The following is a 10,472-nucleotide window of genomic DNA, read 5'->3' as shown; positions in this document are numbered from 1 at the left end:
GAGAGTGAGTGAGGCCTAGCATGAGAGAGAGAGAGACAGAGAGAGTGAGGCCTAGCATGAGAGAGAGAGAGACAGAGAGAGAGAGGCCTAGCATGAGAGAGAGAGAGTGAGGCCTAGTGTTATAGATTGGAATTTACCACTCCTCATCCGCAATATAATATATATAACAGCTAATATAAACCAAATGAATTGAAACCAGGAGTCCAGAAAGATGTCTTATAAAAGTATTATTTAAAGCCATAACATTCTCCTATAAAGTGCATTATAGAAGGACTGAATCTCAATGTACCATCTGATCAATGTACAGAGTCCAAATATTCAGTGATGACTGACAGTTTAACCTACGCTTTATACTGCAAGGCAGGAAAGAGGAAAGGCAGAGAGGAGGGGGGGGTAAATGTGTGTGCGTCGTGCAGTCTGACCCAGAGACTGTTATCAATTGTTATGGGATGCGATGCACTGCCCAAGGTCTCAGCAAAAGAGAGAAGTCCTCTGCCACTGGGGTGAATCTACTGTATATGTGTGAGATGTCATGTCATGGTAACTCATAGCATTAATTATGTGTATGCAATTATTAGCTTATTGATTAGGAAATGCCAATGGAACTAATATTTTCTACAACACCTAGCATGAGAGAGAGAGAGAGAGTGAGGTCTAGCATGAGAGAGAGAGTGAGAGAGAGAGAGAGAGAGAGAGAGAGAGTGAGGCCTAGCCTCTAGGCTATGACAAAGTAAATAATGAGCTTTTTTCTGCTTCAATTTCCACTTCCTCCACAGTGCGAGACAGGTGCCTCATACAGGTGAGACAGGTGCCTCAGCCTGTCAGGTGAGCCTGAGACAGGTGCCTCATACAGGTGAGACAGGTGCCTCAGCCTGTGGAATGGCGCTGGAGTTTGGAACGTTAGAGGGCATGGAGCCACATTATAAACACATGGCTTTCCTACCAGCAACAGAAAGCATGTGAGGAAGACAACATCAAAAACAACTAAGATAGCTTAAAACCTCTTGCATGGCACCGTAACGCCGGCGTTACGTTTCTGATTTTTTGCTGTTTATTTGTCATTTATGTGATCAATTAGGTAGTTAATTCTGAACAATGCTGTTCATGCTACATACCAAATTAACCGGCTGAATCTTGCACATCGAACCATGTCTTCCTTTTTCAGATCAGATCAACACAGCAGAAGTTATAGCTGTCTTTGTACAAAGACAAAGACAACATTTCAGATTATTTGGCTTTTTCAAATGACTTTTTATAATGGCTTTTTGGAAATCCGCCTAGGTATCTCCCTACAAAAACCACTGCCAAATACTCATGTTTTGGTATTTTTTCATCTTCTTTGAGTTGGGATGTGGTAAGCCCTGTGGCTATGTCTCCATTGGGTTTCTAGCCATAAATACAACAACCACAGGTAACTGTTTACACTCTAAAAGTGTTTTTTATTCTAGGCGAGAATCAACCACTGTGTTTGAGCTGGTGTTACTCAGGGTCAGTAACACATAGAGTTATTCTGACACTTGGAACAGAAACTTCAAAGTCTTAACTTTCAGAAAAGGCCAGGCAGTTGTCTGTAACCCTAGCGGTTCAGCCACAGTAAGCATTTTAGTTTGGGTATGTCGTTTTCACCATTTTCTTCAGAAATAGGTGGCTTTAGAAGGGAAACAGTAAAAACATTTTGTTTTAGTCCAGTAATTCATGTACAAATATGAACGGAAATGTATCTGAACACCATGGCAACGTCTGTGCAGAGAGGAGCTGAGACTGGATGATGCTGTGTGCGTGTGCGTGTGTGTGTGTGTGTGTGTGTGTGTGTGTGTGTGTGTGTGTGTGTGTGTGTGTGTGTGTGTGCGTGTGTGTGCGTGTGTGCGTGTGTGTGCGTGTGTGTGTGTGTGTGTGTGCGTGCGCGTGTGTGTATCCAGATGGACTTGTTGTGCAGCAACGCTGAAGCAAAGCTATCTCATCTCCGAAAAGGGAACAAAGATGAGCTTCAAGATGTGTCCTGTTAAATGTCTCCTTATAAGAAATGGATGAAATAGTAAAAATCTCAGGTCTGAGTGATTTGAGTGTTTGTTAGAGTAAATAATAAAAAAGCAACATGGCGAGTGTAAACATGCCGTTCTCCGACAAATGAGGCGTTATTAACAACACATAATGTCAACTTGTTTTGACCTGTAATTGCAGCATCGTCGCTGGGGCCAATCTGTGAAATTAATAATTAATTAATTAATTAATTGATCATCTGTGAAAATATTGGAACAGTGCCAGTGGCGTGATACATCATTTGCCAGTTTCGTCAACAACAACAAAACATTCGGCAACGGGGTGCCCGGGTGGTGTTAGTGGGAAGCCGGACAAGGGTATACAATATATGTCCTGGTGGGCTGCATTAGCGCCTCCTCTGGTCAGTCAGGCCTGTTCAGCAGGGAGGGGAACTGGGGGGGGGGGGTAACGTGTCCCTGCACGCGCTACGACATCCTCCCCGGTGAAAAGAAGCGGGCTGGCGGCTCCACGTGCATCGGAGGAGGCGTGTGAGAGTCACACCCACGCCCACAGATCGGCAGACAGGTGCAGCCAAAAAGGTTCTCCAATGTCTGAGATATCGCCGCCATGACAGACGGATGAACAAATGGCCATAGACCAATCCGGAGGCTTTCGATGGATGTGAAGGACAATTATCATCGTGATCTTAATCATCATAATCTTATTTATTTTTTTATAGAAATACTGTCGTTTCCCCAACAGCGAGCGGAGTGGAGCCCTCTGTGAGTGCCAACCACAGCCATACCCCCCCCCCCCCCCCCCCGCCGGCACAAAACCCTGCATGGGTGGAAGGTGGATTGAGTGGGTTTTGGTCACAGTGGTGGTGAGTGGTGACACTAATGACGGGGTCAGACGGACTCCATGCTGCGTTCACTCCCGCCACGCCAGCAGGAACCCTGCACTTCAGCAGGAATGTGAAGAAGGGCTCGGCGCTGAAGACGACTGCTGTGTGACGGTGCGTTTCACACAGCAGCACACTCACTCACTCAGCTTCTGCGTGTCGAGGTTGACAGCTCCATAACGAGCGCTCGGTGGTGCCGTGTTGTGGAGTGAACAGTGAAGCACAGACACCACCACACGATAATACCACAAAGACATGGAGGCGACCATTTTTGATCAAGTGGTAGGGAAAGTGAAACGTGCTCTCATAGGCTCTCTGATCAATTCAAGTGTATCATCATGTGATGGTACTGATAATGGTACTGGACCACTACAACCTGATTCATAGAGACACTGCGGAGCGCGCCATCATTCAGAAACCACGCCCAAAACGGGGGGAAACAACCCACCCCCCACCCCCCACCCCCAATCCTGGCATTCTCCTATGGCATGGTCGTGTGTTGCACACAAAGATCATATATACGGAAGTTGAACACTCCAACTTACTTCCTTGACAGCTAGATCCACATTCTTCTTCTCGCCAATTCTCAACGGCTTCCTTGTTTTGCTCCTGAGTACAAAAAAACTTTCATTGGCGATTTTTTTACATTTGTTGTCTGCGCATCCCGACCACACAACAGCTTTTAGCTATGTTTAATTCAAGGAAAATGACGCTGGTGTGTGGAACTGAATGGAGCGCTTTCCCCCGTGACGGGCGTGGCCTATTTCATGCAGTGTCTCTGTTGACGTATTGAGGTAATATGAGCTTTTTCTGGGACTGGATGATGGTACTGTAACACAGCACACGGTGAGTAACGATCTAGAAATGACGTTACGAGTCTAAAACGGTGAACTCTGTAGAGATTGAATGTTGTGAAATAAAAAACATATGAACCTTTTGACTTAACGACCTCGGCATCCATGGCGACTAGCGACCGACTTCCTCCAAACACCTGAGCAAACCTGTTTGCTGAAGTTACAAATCACTAACTAGTGAGCCAACTGCTGTCTCTGTGGACAATGACTACACTACAGTAACCAAGAGCACGCTCTTTCAAAGTCAAAGCGCTTTGCTTACAAGGCACGGTAAACAACTGTATCAACTGTAAACACATGGACAAAGTCCTGATTCTCTTCACTTCCTTTCCTACATCTCTACTTCCTGCTATGCCGAAGATGTTTTATTCAGAGACGAGAGCTTCTCGGACAAAACTCTCTTCGTTCAGACTGCTTCCTTCTGTCAAACGGCAACCACTGTGTCTACTGTCAACACAAGGGCAAAACCATTAGCCCCTTCACTCTCACCATTTCCTCTCTCTCTGCCCCCTCACTCAGGCCAACTACCAAGTGGTCTTCTTCATGCTCTCCTATTCAAACGGTCTCTTTCCGTAGTCAGAAACATAGTCGTCTAGCCTTTCAGCCGCCCCCCTCTCTCGGGCAATCAAAGGTTAACCTGAGTTCACACTCACAAGCAAGAAAGCCTCGCATTCCAGTCTCACACACACACACACACACACACACACACACACACACACACACACACACACACACACACACACACACACTCTCCAAAAATATTTCAAATCATCTCCTGAGGAGGAGGCAACAGAGAAAAGGACAGTGAGAGAGAAAGAAAGCGTTTAAAAAAGGTGATATTCAGACCTACTGTGCAGTTTGGTCTGGCAGCGTTCCCACATGCTCCAAACACAAGACTCAATCCAAGTACAACTCCCTCCTCCCTCCTCCTCCCTCTCTCCTGAGCCCCTCCCCTTCCGCCCACAGCAGAGACCGCCTGACTTCCTGTTTACCTCTGACCCCTAGTTAGCACCCCCCCCCCCCCCCTCTGGCACGCCACCAACATACAGGCAGATGAGGCCGGATGCAAACAGGGAGAGAGCGCCGCACTTGACAGAGCGAGAGAGAGAGAGAGCAGGAGAGAGACAGATAGAGTGTGTATGGAGGATGGGGGAGGTGAGAGAGAGAGAGAGAGAGAGAGAGAGAGAGAGAGCGAGCGTGTGAGTAAGACAGCCTATCACTATGCAGCCACAGAGGGGGCAGGTTTCCCAGCGGGGCGTGTGTGTGTGTTTGTCTGTCTGTGTGTGCGGGTGCGTGTGTGTGTGTGTGTTCGTCTGTCTATTATGTGTGTGTGTGTGGAGGAGTGACATGGTGTTAGGTTTCAGGCTGGCTGGCTATGGCACTGCCTGCCTGCCTGGCCTGACCAGCTGGTTGGCTGGGAGTTATATAAACCTCACTGAGGAAGGTCAGGAAGCAACAAAGCTAGCAATTCACATGGGGGGGAGAGACGCAAAGACCCCCCCCCCCCCCACACACACACACACACACCCCCCCCCCCACCACACTCCCTCCCCCTCAGGACTTTTCTCTCTCGCTCTCTCAAACACACACGCGCTTGCCTGCATGGCTAGGCCAAGGGAGGCTAGGCTAGAACGGGGAGTGCAGCGAGATCCAGACAGAGAATCAATCTAAATCAGAATCAGAATCACTTTTATTGGCACAGTATGCAAGTTACATGAGGAATTTGTCTTAGTGTCTGTATGAGCGCATTGAGCATGGAGCCATTGAGCGCATGTCGCACTGATATCACTCATGTAACCGTATAGATAGAATTGGCGATGTCACCACCAGTGATGTCACTTGAGCACTCGATGATGTGATCAGTGATGTTATTACTCAAACAATCATAGACTGTCATAAGTGATGTCACTCAAGCAATTGTGATGTCATCGGTGATTTCCGACAGACACCGATGGTGAGACATTGCGACATCAGTGATGTCATAGACTGAGTCATTACGACATCATCAGTGATTTCATAGACTGAATTGTGATATCATCAATGATGATGACATAAATAATTTCCTGCTGAGGTTATACATTGGACAACTGTTGCTCACAGCCCAGCCAATCAAGTCTGAACCTGCCACAACAACATGGACCAGCTCGAGCCACTTCCAGACCACAAGAGGACGAAAGACCTGGACCAGGTAACAGTTTGGTCCTGCCGTACGTGCGGAAGAGTGCAGAAGGGACACCGGTGCGCTGAGCGCATGAGTTGGTATGAGTTTATTCACACCCCCAAAAAAGTGCCCCTATGGCGCATCACCACCAGAGGGACACGGGCACGCGAAGCGCTAAACACCCAGTCGCACCGGTCCTACTTATGGCTCATTTCTGCCCTCCATCACTGATGATGTCACAATGTCTATGACATCATCAGTGTCTGTCATAAATTACTGATATCACTTATATGGTCTGTCATAAATGACTGATATCACTTATATGTATAGAATTGGTGATGTCACCAGCAATGTCACTTGAACACCTGATTATGTCATCAGTGATGTCACTCAAGCAAGCATGCAATATTATGCTGTAATTCTCTCCATGCCTAATTTGGACTGGCCTATCTCACAATAACACCATCACATCATATACCTGTTAAAAACATCTGGGATTTGCTGCAATTCGGGTTCTTTTGTTCACTGGGAAATAGAAACGTGTTTGCAACGGGGAAACAGGGATTGCCAATAATATTGCAGATCATCAGGCCTTGCAAAGAGCATCCTGCACTGTACAAGGAGGCAGGAAACAGAGGAGACAAAATGAAAGATGGGAGGATAGCATGTAAGACTGAGTGGACTCAATTAAAACTCGGTGAGGCTGCCAAGGACAGAGAGAGATGGAGAGAGCTTGTCGACAACGGCCCTCCAGGTTATGGGATAGGTGAAGGTGAATTATTGCAAGTAGACTATGTCCAAGTTTTCTCAATCCATTTGCCATTAAGCCCTCTTTGCGATGTGATGAAAGTTTCTCAGTGAATTATAGTTGACTGCCTCACTGAATTATCTGCCGTTACCCAATTTGAGCAGCAGAATCGGATGTCCTGGCGTGTGCGCCAACAAGCGCAGTGGGGTATTTTTGCGCTAAGAGCTGGTTAATTGCGTGCACGCAAAGACTTTGCGGCATTCTGATGATAGCAGAAAGCAAGCATTTTGCGGGGACACAATTATAACGGGCGTAGAGGTAATAATAGCATGGCAGGGATAATACAAATGCGCTTGTGCACGCTTCCAATTTGCATTGCACGCAGCGTTAAACAAGCCCAAACGCAAAAATTACAATTGTCACAATATGATTCATGTCAAACTTCAGAGTATTAGTTTGCACTACTGTATATGAGCTGAGTCAAAAGTATATTACCAGTACTTTGGTTTAATTACACTAATCACACTTGATGTGGCTGATAGCACAACGCTGTAACATTGGAATGTTGATATATATATATTTGTTTGTTTGTTTGTTTGTTTTTGTATTGTTCTGTTTTGTCTGAGCCTATTTTTGTTCTGAAAATTGTAAAAAAATAATAATAATAATAATAAATAAATACACTAATCATATTATCCAAACATGAATAAAGGCATATCTGCAATAGAGATATCAAATAATGTGAATTCAACTTGAAATCAGTCCAGCATCAAATACTGTGGTGGCATTAAAAAAAACTGCTGAACTATCAGCCAAGATTAGCTTGAAAGTCCAGACATGCAACACTTTTAGGCTACATCCTCACTAAGCGGACATTCACACCCAAAGCGTCTTTCTGCAATTCATTCTCTATGTAAGGATGCACTAAACGTGCTCCTCTTTTAATGAACGCACCTGCCGTTTAGCGCTGGTGGTGTCTTTTGTTTTTGGAGGAGCACTATGGGCGTTTTAAAGCTGAAAAAAGTTGAACATTAGAGGAAAAGCGCGCTGCTCGTCTTTTCCACTCCTACCTTCTCTCCTCCTGAGGAATCCTCAACCTCCGCTGCTGCAAGAATTGGCAATAATCTGGCTTTCATGTTGACAGTGAACAACATCAAACAGACAAAACTAGCTGGCTACTGTCCTTGTGGTCGTTGTCTTCTGATCAGGGCCGTAGCCAGGATTCCGAAATAGGGGAGGTCCAGCAAGGGGAGGCGAGTTGAGTTTTTTTTTTCCCTTTTTAAGCCATATTTAGAGTAATATATCATTTTAAATCAACATTAGGATTATACTGTTGTGATGTCATTATTCAGTATATTCTCTTTCATGTCACCACCTGCTCAGCTCTCCTGTCAACATAATTGTAACTAACAAACACAAACTGTTTTAGCCAAATTCATATCAAAATGACACCTACAAACACGGGTACACAACCCAAGCCGTACACAACACACAAAGTCATCATCGATAATAAAAAAAACATACAGAGGGACATTTATTTATTCCTGATAGGAACGATTGAAAAATAAAATAAAATATATTATGTTGTTTTTAACTTTACACCACCTCTTTTTGTTACTTATTGGGTCATGAAACTGAAACCATGCATATAGCCACCTGCATACCTGACTTCGGGAGCTTGGCAATTGGCATCATGCATGATTAGCCAGTAGCATCCCAACGTGTCACACAGGTAACATTACTTAAGAGACAGACTAGACACTTACTTTCTTGGTTGTTGCTAAAAAATCTGTCAGTGTCACTCACTGTCTGTCGTTCACTCGCTCACTGTCTCGCAGGTCGCTCACCTTCAATTATCTCGCCAGGCAGACAGACAGTCATCACTCACCACCATGCTGCTGCTCTCTCGGAATCAAGTTACCGCGGACGCGGCGTCAGATGACTTCCTGCCTGACCTGCCTTTCGTTTCAAAATAAAAGCGATCCCGTGTTTTTCATGCTTTTCCATGCAGATTGTTTTATAAATTTTTTTTTTTTTTTTTTTTTTTTTTTCTCTGACATATTAGGGGAGGTCCGGACCTCCCCGTCCTCATAGCTAGCTACGGCCCTGCTTCTGATCTGTACTGCACGCGACTACAGGGGAAAACAAACTGAGCACAAAAAAAATGCTCCGTGCGCTGTGTTTTGTGCACAATGGAAGCCCTCTCAACATGATTTTCATAGCGTTGTGACTGAAAAAAGTGTTTTGGGTGTGAACTAAGGCATTTGCCTGAACGGAGCAGATTTAAAGACAGGTTTAAACGTCCATACCAGCTCCCCTGGTAAAGATGCGACATGACCATGCACATGCACACTGAGCATACATACGCCTGCCAAGCTGGGTGTTTAGTGTGCAGAAGAATTTTAATCATTTCATTTGACAGCGGCAGTGGGATCTGATATAGCAGGAGAGAGAGAGAGAGCAGTCATGAGAGCAGTCTCATTTTCTTAAGTTTCACTTTCACCTTCTTAAGTTTCACTTTCCTGACATCACCAGAGAGAGAGCGAGAGAGAGAGAGAGCATAGTTTCTTTGCATCGTGTCCACAATCTCTGCCTACTGCCTATCCACACTCCCAAACATCCACAGATTTTGCAGGACGAAGACAGGGGAGGCCGAAAAGGGTCCGAAGCCTGCGTCTTTGGAGCTCAAAACAATAGGGCACTGAGGAGGTGCAAAACGTAGGGCAAATCAATACAAAACTGCCTAATGTAGACATGGCCAGTGTTAATTTTCCACCCCGATGACAGTGTTGAAGCCTGAAACCCCTGACACATACAGGCGATGACGAGCTGGCCGGTCTGGGCCGCCATCGGCGAGCGTCTGCCGCCCTAGTATTGTTGGTGGCTTCAGGCGGTCGGTGAGAGAAATCACTCTGATTGGCTGGTCGGCTGATAGCGAAGCAGTGCAGGAGAAGAGATGGCAAAGCACAAAACATTTTCCAACTTCATCTCATCATCTGATCAGAGCCTTTCATGACGTGACCTTCGCCCTTGAGCCTGTATGACTTCGCCCATGTAGTGTGGTACTGGTTTCTCCTAATTTTCCCACCTCCACCTCTTCCTTTCTTCTTTGAGCAAAAGACCAGGCGAGGGCTGACACCACCAGTGCCATTTGCAACTTTTTAGAAGACACATTCTTGATTAGAAACCAATTAAGTGGTGAGCTTTGTTTTGGTTAGTATTACCCGCAGTTAGGGATGCAGCGGTATATCGTTTGAAGGTATACTGCGGTTTGAAAAAGTCACGGTATCAAAACCACTAAGATTTGCCGTCATACCTTCCCCAAGGTATCAGCTGTTTCCCCAAAACAAAGTGTCCAGGTCGCTTGTAGAGTGCAGCTTACGCACCCTCCCCCTGGCTGCATGCCTACCTAGACTAGAGCACAGTAGAGAGGAGCTGTCCCTGACTGTGTTTACAACCGTGTGTGTGATCATGGCTGAAGCAGGAGAACGCAAGGACCCCCCTAAACTTTCCCCCATCTAAAAAGACGAAGTCGGCTGTATGGGAACATTTCGGCTATTGTAAAAACACAGATGGTCCGCACATAAAGGTCCGTCCGCAATACCGTTAAACTGTGGTATTTTTGTCCAAGGTTATCATACCGTCAAAAACTCATACCGCTGCATCCCTACACAGGAGTCTTCCTTCGTTGCTGCTAGTTCTTTGAGGTGGGGTTGATGTGTTCCGGCCTTAAGAGCAGGATTCAGAGCAGAGAGCAGTCTGCGCGGCAAAACATTTTTGGCATGTGGTTACCATCAACAGTCTGAGTGTGGAGTTTAAACATTAATA

At 45.8% G+C, this 10,472-nt stretch overlaps 1 protein-coding gene across 1 annotated transcript in view; it reads right to left on the bottom strand.

The window, feature by feature from the left end:
- Nucleotides 1-4,659, bottom strand: part of chd9 (chromodomain helicase DNA binding protein 9) — a 120,186-nt gene extending 115,527 nt beyond the window's left edge. Inside the window, exon 1 of the mRNA XM_083662377.1 lies at nt 4,582-4,659. The gene's annotated coding sequence lies outside the window, so the exon portion shown is untranslated. The remainder of the gene's footprint in view (nt 1-4,581) is intronic.
- Between the last annotated feature and the right edge of the window lie 5,813 nt (nt 4,660-10,472).

The sequence above is a fragment of the Poromitra crassiceps genome (genome assembly GCF_964638095.1).
Source record: "Poromitra crassiceps genome assembly, chromosome: 28".
Classification (NCBI taxonomy): Eukaryota; Metazoa; Chordata; class Actinopteri; order Beryciformes; family Melamphaidae; genus Poromitra; species Poromitra crassiceps.
Note: the sequence above shows the minus strand (reverse complement) of the source record. Positions and strands in the feature narration are given on the sequence as shown.